Below are 10,869 nucleotides of genomic sequence, written 5' to 3'. Positions count from 1 at the left end.
GAGAAGTGTCTTGTGGCTCCCTCCTGGCTCAGCATGAAAGAATGCCACAGTTAATTAACAAAACTTGTCAAGATCACAGAAGTGGTGACATGAGTGCTAGGTATCTTCCACTCTACCTCTATATATTCTCACGAAAAATTACCCAAATGGGACCACAAAACAGAGTTAGACTAGAAGAAAGTCATTCTTCTATTGGATAAGTCTTTACAAACCCAATTTTGATTCTCAACAGGCTTGCTGAGGTTTCTTAGGGCCTGGATGAGTGGTCCAATATCATGAGCTCATTGATAGACATGAGAATTAAAGACGTAATAATAGCCAATAATCCTCTTGGGAACTTCTCCCATACTGTACCAGCTGACCAAATATAAATTTGAGTCCTTCTATAGATCCTGAGCTCCAAATAGTGAGAATAGGGAAGACCTCAAACACTGGCAAATATTCAAGGATTCAAAACCAAAGGTCTCTTCCTAGTTTACCTTGCTTAAAGAGATGATACAAACTATTCCCAGAAACTAGTGACTACCTACATTGGTAAATACTCTGGCATTGGTGGCCTCTGCTGTTTCTTCTTTCTAGTCATATAATCCTTTTGTGCAAGGGTCACTCTTACTCCCAAGAGGAAAGTCAACATGACTCACTTTGAGAAACTGAAAGTACACCATGTCCACATGAGCAGTGCTGCCTACTGTATAACCACAAAACCACAACAGAAGAAGTCAGCTGCTTAGGAAGGAGAAGAGGCAGTGGGCTGAACAAACTCATCTCCCATTCCAAACAGTCAGCCTTCCTTCTACAGGACTTGTAGGCTCCTAGATAAGCAAAGACTTGGGGCAGGTGACAGATGCCCGTAGCCAGGAGTGTCGGGGTCCCTGACTCTGGTAACTAAACATTGAAACAAGCCTTCCCAAGGCAACTGTGAAGCTGTGGGGTTGGCTTTGTTCTTCTTTTCCTTTCCTTTGGCACATTCTTCTCCTAGTTTTTAAACTTTTTCTTAAGCATCCAGTGATCTCTTGCCAAACCTTGCACTAAATGATTTGGGGGAGGACTTACAGGGCCTTGATCTGGGTGGATACTGTCAGGATTCTATGACTGAGTATTCTAATAATTGTCACCTAGAAAGTTTGAGAAATGAAACATGGCTAAAGATTTAATTGGTAAAGGAATAGCAATCACTCCTATTAGTCAGAATGGAGGCACATTTGGTCAATATTGTGGTCACTTTTGGACAATACTCTCATTTTCATCTGTATTCAGACATGATTGTGGAGTGGTATTGTTTTTGCCTTGCCCCACTGTGGTTGCACAGTGGCCTCGTCAAATGTTAGAGTTCCATGAAATTGTTTCTGTTCAATAAGAGAACACCAAGTCCTTGCCATGAGTACAAGGCCACCCTGCCACAACACCAGGGTCTAACTGATAGAGCCAAGCTTGCTCCTGACTATTAGGGGCTGCTTTGCTTTAAATCCTAATCCTGCAGCATAGACTCCACTCCTACCCTTCCTCCCACCTTTCACTTAAAACTGTCCTGTTTCCCATTTCCTCTAGAAAATGCACTCTTTCAAAGTGGGATAAATAGAATTAATATCCATTAACATTAACAAGAGTTAAAATTTTGTCCTAGGGGGTTGGAAGGGCGTCCATACTTCATCATAACAGGGACTTTTTAGAGATAAAAGCTGACTCCAGATAAGCCATTAACAGTGAGACTGCTAAGCTGTAAAAGAGAATACATTTAAGACTTCTCTCATTAAATCAAAGAGGCAACTGACTGCTGCCAACACAGAGAGCTGCACCTGAATTTCATCCCCACAGTTGAACTTTAAGGTTAACCAACTCCGTGAAGTTCATTCATGTTGCCCCACTGTTGATTTTGTCAGGCCATCCACAGCCTGGCAGTCTCTCACACACAATCTCCTCTCTTTTGGCTGACCTCTCTCTGCTAGTTTTTAAATGAAGATGTTATTTTTGAATTCACACTAGATCTTGACCTGCCAACCCTAATGAGTTGACTTTAGAATGATAATGAAAAAAATAATAAAATTTAAAATTAAAAATAAAAAAAAAATGATAATGAATGTCCTGAATAGGCCACCCTTCTTGTTCTCCTTTCAGCTACTCTGTAGGCTGAGTAGAACGCTGGTCTTGTGAATTCTCTTCATAATGTTCTGCTGCCACCTAGTGAAAATTCATAACTAAACAAGCCCCTAGAGTTGTCACTGACTCCACTTCCACACACTCTCAGACCAACCCGTGGAAGCAGACACTCACTGTTGTCAGTCCAAAACACCCTGCAAGGCATCGCATCCAATGCTCCTGGAGAAGACCTGTCCACTAGGGTTTCCAAGGCAAACGCTTTCCCTTCCTTTCTCTTAAGCCCCAGTATTGTAAGAGGAAACTTGACTGAGAAGAATCTAGTCCAAACTGAGACCAGAAAGGAAATAAGAGCAAAAAGAGTCTGGACCTGTGAAGGGGACACAGTCAGCCCTCCAGGACAAGCAAAGCTAGAATTCCTAGGGATACCTTGTTGTCTCTTCACAGTTTTGTTTTTGGTCTTAGGAAATAAAAGTTATGGTAACATTCATATTTTTAAAAAAGAAAAGAAAAGACACCAATATTCATTTATTGATCTCTGCTTACATTAGGCCAGATATTTTATTTAATCTTCAAAATAGTTCTTTGAGATTACATATTAACATCTCCACTTTACAGATAATGTAATTAATTATCTTGTGCCCAAAGTCACCTCACTAGTTAGAGGAAGAGCTTGGACTAAACCTCAAAGAGTCTGGCTTCAGAATCTGCCCTTTAACTGCTATATTTTTCTGACTCTTTCTTTGCTACCTGGAACACTGATCCCTGATGAGAGAAAAGGGGAAGGAAAGAACCTTCCTGTCTCCTCCTTGACCTGCATCCTGTGACTCTCCATCACTCATTTCTTGGCACCTTAGCATCCTTGGACCAGATTCCCAGCTTCCATGGCCTCTAAGAACATAGAATTCCATTTTGTGTGTGTGTGTGTGATCCAGATATGTAAGGAATAAGGAATCAACAAGAAAAACACAAAATCCAAATTCTTCTGCAGTTCTAAATAAAAAGAAATAATAAGTAATTATTAAAATCTGGATGTAGTTATGTCCGTAGAATATGATGCAACCTGCAAGTTAAATAAACAATATATTTAAAAAGAAAATTACTTTCAAAAACCAAAGTAACTTCTGAATGATGTTTTGTGTGCACAGATGAATCATTAGGGTCATCAAAAAGCCCACACTGGTGTATCTGAGACATATGAGGACACACCAGGAATGGAGTGCTAGCATCCCAGCTATTTCCCCTAAGTGGCCAGCCTGGTGGTTCCTACCAAGAGGAAGTGTATGGGAGACATCACTGGTCAGAAGGGCTGGGAAGTGTTGCTCTGAAAGATATTCCCAGGGGAATACATAGAACAGGGAATTTGGAAAGAAAGAATTATCTAGAAGGTCATAGGTCTGGAAGTCAGCCATGGCAGAGACCAGGAAAGAAACCCATAGATGTCTCTGGAATAAAGGTCATGAATGACTGCCCAAGGGCCTAATGTAGCCCACAGATGGGTCTTGATTGGATTACTCAGTGCTTTCTAGCTTATGAGTCAGTGGTAGCATTTTAAAAATCAGAAAATTTCACATAAATTTGGATTTCCAGCTTGTCTTCAAGAATTGGAAGATCTAGTAAATACGGAGCCCACATTCCTACATAGTAACAAGTTGATTCATGCAGGTCCTTCAGAGTACCATGTCTGGCATGGTTCCCATCCAGCCAAGGCACTCGTGTAGCTTCTCTCTGGTACCCTAGAAGTATTGAGTCCTTGGCTGCTGATCCAGCAGTGGCTGCCCAGGGTCCTGGGACAGGCTGCTCCATCACAAAGGAAAGAATATACTATAGCTAAAAACTGCCAGCCTACTTAGCACCCAGCCCACAAACAGGGGCATGACCACAGGAATTAGAAACAACTCTAGGACTATGGTCCTTCTCTCTATTTAAGAACTCCCATAATTTGATCCTAATTTAGCTTCCCAACATAATTTCCCATTATTTCCTTCATATAGCCTACATTGCAGCCACACCTCAGTATTTACTACCCTCTGAATATTATTCCTAGATTTGTACCATTTGGAATGCCTCCTAACTACTTCCAGCTACTACATGTGTCCAATCTATACCCATCCTTTGAGGTCCAGCTCAAACTTTGCTTCTGTGAAGCCAATTTCTATAGTCATAACTAATCCCTCCCTCCTGTCTCACTGTAGTATTAGTTTACATGCCTGCTGTAGGATTACCATTACTGATTTATATACCATTAATCTATCATTTCTGTCCACTTGTGAGTTCCTGAAAGGTAGAAATTGCATCTTATTATCTTTGTGCATCACCCCCTCTTCACTCCCACTCCTTATAGTTCCTAATGAAGTATCCTACCAAGAGTAGACTGCCAATGATTATTGAATATATTTTTAAAAAATCAAATAAGTGGTGTATATATACAATGGAATATTACTCAACCATTAAAAAGTTGAGATCTTGCCATTTGCAACAGCATGGAAGGACTGAGAGAGTATTATGTTAAATGAAATAAGTCAGAGAGAGAAAGACAAATATCATATGAATTCAAAAATGGAACCTAAAACACAAAACAGAAACAAACGAAAAAGCAGAAACTGACCATAAACACAGAGAACAAACTGGTGGTTGCCAGAGGGTTGGGGGGCTGGGAAGATAAGCAAAGTGGGTGAAGGTGAGTGCGCAGCATAGTTTTACAGTTATGGAATGAATGAATAAGTCACAAGAATAAAGGTACAACATAGGGAATATAGCCAATGGTAGTGTAATAGCATTGTATGGTGATGGTAGCTACACTTGTGGTGAGCACAGCATAACATATACAGTGGTTGAATCACTATTTGTACACCATGAAACTAATATAACATGGCCATCACCTATACTTCAATTAAAAAAAAATCGATGAAAAAAAAAATCGATGAGTGGGCATTGACTTCTACTGCCATCTAGTGAACATAATGTAGCATTATGCCTAAAGATATTGCCAAGAGGTGGGAATCACAAACATTCCAAATTCATCCATCTATTTTCTTTCTTTCCTTCATTTCTTCTTCCTTCCCTTCTTTTCCTCCTTCTCTTCTATCATTTTCTTCTTTCTCCCTTCTTTTTTTCTCCCTTCTTTTTTATTCATTTATCCTTTCACTCAACAAATAATTTCTGATCATCATCTGGGTGACAGAGGCAATGAGCAATTAAGAATCATTACAGATATGAACAGGAGCTTGGGAAGATGGCGGAATAGGAGGATATTAAACTCACCCTATCCTGTGTTTACAACTAGATATCATTCATATCTGTGTGAATAAGCTGGAGAGCAATCCTACGACTGGCTTTGAATAACACATTGGTTCAGGTGGATCTAACAGATGTATTCAAAACATTCCATCCTAAGACAGCAGAATGCACATTCTTTTTCAAGTGCACATGGAATTTTCTTCAGAACAGATCACATATTAGGCCACAAAACAAGTATCAACAAATTTAAAAATAGTGAAGTCATACCATGCATCTTTTCTGACCACAATGCTATGAAATTAGAAATCAGCCACAAGATAAAACCTGGAAAGCACACAAATACATGGAGGTTCAGTAACATGCTGCTAAACAATGAGTTGGGATCAAACAAAAAAATCAAAGACAAAGTTGAAAAATACATGGAGACAAATGAAAATAAAAATACCACAGTCTAAAATCTTTGGGATACAACAAAAGCAATTCTAAGAGGGAAGTTTATAGCAATATAGGCTTGCTGCAAGAAGAAAAAAAATTCCAAATAAGTAGCTTAATCTTACAACTAAAAGAGCTAGGAAAAGAACCATAAGCAAAATCCAAAGCCAGTAGAAGGAAGGAAATAATAAAGATTAGACCAGAAATAAACAAAATAGAAACTTAAAAAAAACCCAATAGAACAGGAACAATGAAACCAGGAGCCAGGTCTTTGAAAACATCAACAAAATTGATAAACCTTTAACCTTGAGAGAAAGGACTCAAATAGATAAAATCAGAAATGAAAGGGAAGAAATACAAAAGATTGTAAGATATTATTATGAAAAACTATATGTCAACAAATTGGAAAACCTAGAAAAAATGGATACATTCCTAGAAACATATAACCTACCAAAACTGAAAGAGGAAGAAATAGAAAATTTGAACAGATGGATTAACTGTAGTGAAATTGGATCAGCACTCCAAAAACTCCCAGCAAACAGAAGTTTGGAGCTAGACAGCTTCACAGGTTAAATTCTACCAAACATTTAAAGAAGAGTTGATACCTATTTTCAAACTATTTTAAAAAAATAGAAGAGGAAGTAAAAGTTCCTAATTCTTTCTCTGAAGCTGGGATTACCCTGATGCCAAAACCAGATAAAGACACTACAAAAAAAGAGAACTACAGGCTAATGTTTCTGATGAATGGATGCAAAAATTCTCAACAAAATATGAGCAAATCAATCCAATGATACATTAAAAGATCATTCACCATGATCAAGTGGAATTTACTCCTGGGATGCAAAGGTGGTCCAATCTTTGCAAGTCAACCAGTGTGATACATCACATCAATAAAAGTAGGGATAAAAAACTACATGATCATTTCAATAGATGCAGGAAGAAGTATCTGACATAGTACAACATCCATGTAGGATAAAAACCCTCAACAAAATATAATTAGAGAGAACATATCCCAACATAATAAAGGCCATATATGAAAAACCCAAATCTAACCTCATACTCAGTGAAGAAAAAACTGAGAGAATTTCCCCTAAGGTCAGGAACAATACAGGGATGTCCACTCAACATTATTATTTAACATAACTAGAAATCCAAGCTACAGCAATCAGACAAGAAAAAGGAATAAAGGCATCTAAATTGGTAAGGAAGAAGTAAAACTTTCACTATTTGCAGATGACATGATAGTACAGATAGAAAACCCTTAAAACCCCACCAAAAACTACTAGACCTAATAAATGAATTTAGTAAAGTTTCAGGACAAAGTCAATGCATAGAAATCTGTTTTTTATATACTAATTTTAATATACTAATAATGAAGCAACAGAAAGAGAAATTAAGAAAATAATCTCATTTACAATTGCACCAAAGATAATAAAATACCTAGGAAAAAATTTAATCAAGGAGGTAAAAGACTGAAAACTATAAAATACTGGTGAAAGATATTGAAAGTGACACAAAGAAGTGGAAAGATATTTCATGTTCATGGATTGGAAGACAAATACTGTTAAAATGTCCATACTACACAAAGCAATGTACAGATTTAATGCAATCCCTATTAAAATACCAACAACATTTTTCATAGAACTAGAATAAACAATCCTAAAATTTCCATGGAACCACATAAGACCCTGAATAACCATAATAACCTTGAAAAAGAAAAACGGGGCACCTGAGTGGCTCAGTGGTTGAGCGTCTGCCTTCAGCTCAGGTCGTGATCCCAGGGTCCTGAGATCAAGTCCCACATCAGGCTCCCCATAGGGAGCCTGCCTCTCCCTCTGCCTATGTCTCTGCCTCTCCCTGTGTCTCTCAAAATAAATAAATAAAATATTTTTAGAAAAAGAAAAACAAAGCAGGAGATATCACAATCCCAGATTTCTAATTATACTACAAGACTGTAGTAATCAAAACAGTATAACATTGCCACAAAAATAGGCACATAGATCAATGGAATAGAAAGTACAGAAACAAACCCATGTCTATATGGTCAATTAATCTTTGACAAAGGAGGAAAGAATATGCAATGGGAAAAAGACCACCTCTTCAACAATTGGTGTTGGGAAAACTAAAGAGATGCATACAAAAGAATGAAACTGGACCACTGGCTTACATCATACAAAAAGATAAATCTAAAATAAATTGAGGACCTAAATGTGAGATCTATAAACTATAAAAATCATAGAAAACAGAACAAGCAGTAATTTCTCCAACATCAAATGCAGCAATTTTTTTCTAGATATGTCTCCTGAAGAAGGGAAATAAAAGCAAAAGCAAACTATTGGGACTACATCAAAATAAAAAGCTTCTGCACAGCAAAGAAAGCAATCAACAAAACTAAAAGACAACCTACTGAATGAGAGAAGATATTTGCCAGGGACCTCTCTGATAAAAGGTTAATGTCCAAAATATATAAAGAACTTATACAACTCAACACTCAAAAAAACAGATAATCCAATTAAGAATGGGCAGAACACATGAACAGACATTTCTCCAAAGAGGACATCCAGATAGCTAACTGACACATGAAAAGGTGTTCTTCATCACTTGTCTTCAGGGAAATGCAAATCAAAACTACAATGAGATATCACTTCACAACTGTCAGAATGGCTAAAATAAAAAATACAAGAAGCAACAAGAGTTGGAAAGGATATGGAGAAATAGAAACCTTCATTTTCTGTTGGTGGGAATGTAAACTGGTGCAGCCACTGTGGAAAACCTATGAAGGTTCCCACAAAAAGTTAAAAATGGAACTACCCTATGATTCAATAATCACACTACTTGGTATCTATCCAAAAAATACAAAAAACACTACATCAAAGGGATACATGCATCCCTATGTTTATAGCAGTGATCTTTACAATAGTCAAATTATGGAAGTAGCCCAAATATCCATTGATAGATAAACAGATAAAGAAGTGGTGATATATATCATTAAATTTTATATATAATTTAATATATATTATATATTAATTAATATATAATAATTAATATTATATAATTATATATAATGGACTATTACTCAGCCATAAAAAATAATGAAATTTTGCCATTTGCATCAACATGGAGGGAACTAGAGCATACAATGCTGAGAGCAAAATAAGTCAGAGAAAGACAAATATCATATGATTTCACTCATATGTGGAATTCAAGAAACAAAACAAACAAGCAAAGAAAAAGAAAAAAAAAAAAGAGAAAGAAAGAAAAACCAAAACATAGACTCTTAACTACAGAAAACATAGGGGAAGTGGGTAGGGAGATGGGTGAAATAGGTGATGAGGATTAAAGAGTACATTTATGATGAACCCTGAGTGAGGTACACAATTGTTGGATTACTATGTTGTACACCTGAAACTACTGTAATACTGTATGTTAACTACATAAAAACTTAATAAAATACAATACAAATGTGAATAGATATAGAGGACTCCCATAGCCAGCCACAATGGAATAAGCCCATTGCAACCTATATCTCCCACTGATTACCTAAAAACTGCAGACAACTACATAAAAGCAGCTATCTGACAACTCTGAAAAGTTAAAAAAGTAAACAGATTAAGGAGGAAAAACTAAAAAAAAATTTAACTTAATTTAAAAAGGAAGAAAAACTAAATTCGAAAAACCCATACAAGGGAGAGTTTCTTTGGTACTTTTATTCTTTTGTTTTCCCTCTCTGACCCAAGGATTTTTTTTCTATTTTTCTTTCCAGTTCTGCACACAGGGTACCCCAAATCATGAACCTGCAACTTGGGTATCACATTGCAAGGGTGGTCCCAGCACCTAAAACTTGGAGGAAAAACAAAAAAAACAAACATATTTTTGGCCAGGAGAACTGGAAAATGGAATTTTGTGACTCAGAAAGAATGGAAGAATCACTTTTCTTTTTTCCCTTTCTCTTTTTTCTTACCACTTTGTCTTGTGGGTTGCCCCAGTTATAAAGAATTGCATGTAATGTGTGCTAAATAAGATCACTGTCAACCCAGAATTCTTTGGCTAGCAAAAATCTATCAAGAACTAGGGTGAGGGGTGCCTGGGTGGCTCAGATGGTTAAGCATCTGCCTTCAGTTCAGGTTGTGATCTCAGGGTCCTGAGATCAAGCCCTGCATCGGGATTCCTTGCTAAAAAGGGAATCTGCATCTCCTTCTCCTGATTTGTGCTTGCTTACTCTGTCTCTCTCTTTCTCTTTCTCAAGTAGGTAAATAAAATCTTTTTAAAAAAAGAATTATGGTAAAAGAAGGACATTTAAGATAAAGAAAAGCTAAGGCAACTCATTCAGCAAAATTGCTCTAAGAAAAGTGCTAAGGGAAGTTTTCCAGGTAAGCTGAAAATGATACAAGAGAGAGACTTGGAACTTCAGGACTTGAGGAAAAACAGCAATATAATTAAGAAATGATAATGGATAAATATAGTAGTTTATTTTTCCTCAGATTTATTCAAGTAGGTATGACTATTAAAATAAAATTGTAGGGGATCCCTGGGTGGTTCAGTGGTTTAGCGCCTGCCTTTGGCCCAGGGTGTGATCCTTGAGTCCCGAGATCAAGTCCCACATCAGGCTCCCTGCATGGAGCCTGCTTCTCCCTCTGCCTGTATCTCTGCCTATCTCTCTGTGTCTCTAATGAATAAATAAATAAAATCTTTAAAAAAAAAAAAAGGAAAAAAAAAGAAAAAAATTTTTTTCACACTGTTTCACACAGTTTATTCAGAAGTTTAAAATATGGGCATCTTCCCCTAAAACAAATCATCCCCTGCCAGTCCCCACACACAGACTATCACCACTCCTGCTAACTTCTCTTTACCGTGCTTACCAAACATACTTGCAAAACACCCTGGGATCAAAACCTCAGCTATTTGGTAATACAATGAAATGACAAAGTTACACAAAAGAATCTCATTTACTTCCTTTTCACTAGCAGACTATGAGTGAAAGATTAAAGGGCAAATATTACCTTCAACCCTTCAACCAAAGTTAATGCTTCCCTATTATTCTCTTTTTCCTTCCTCTAAGACATTGAAACTCAAAGCAGTTTCATTTACTACTGTAACTCTGAT

This window comes from Canis lupus, chromosome 6 (genome assembly GCF_048164855.1).
Source record: "Canis lupus baileyi chromosome 6, mCanLup2.hap1, whole genome shotgun sequence".
Taxonomy (NCBI): domain Eukaryota; kingdom Metazoa; phylum Chordata; class Mammalia; order Carnivora; family Canidae; genus Canis; species Canis lupus.
Note: the sequence above shows the minus strand (reverse complement) of the source record.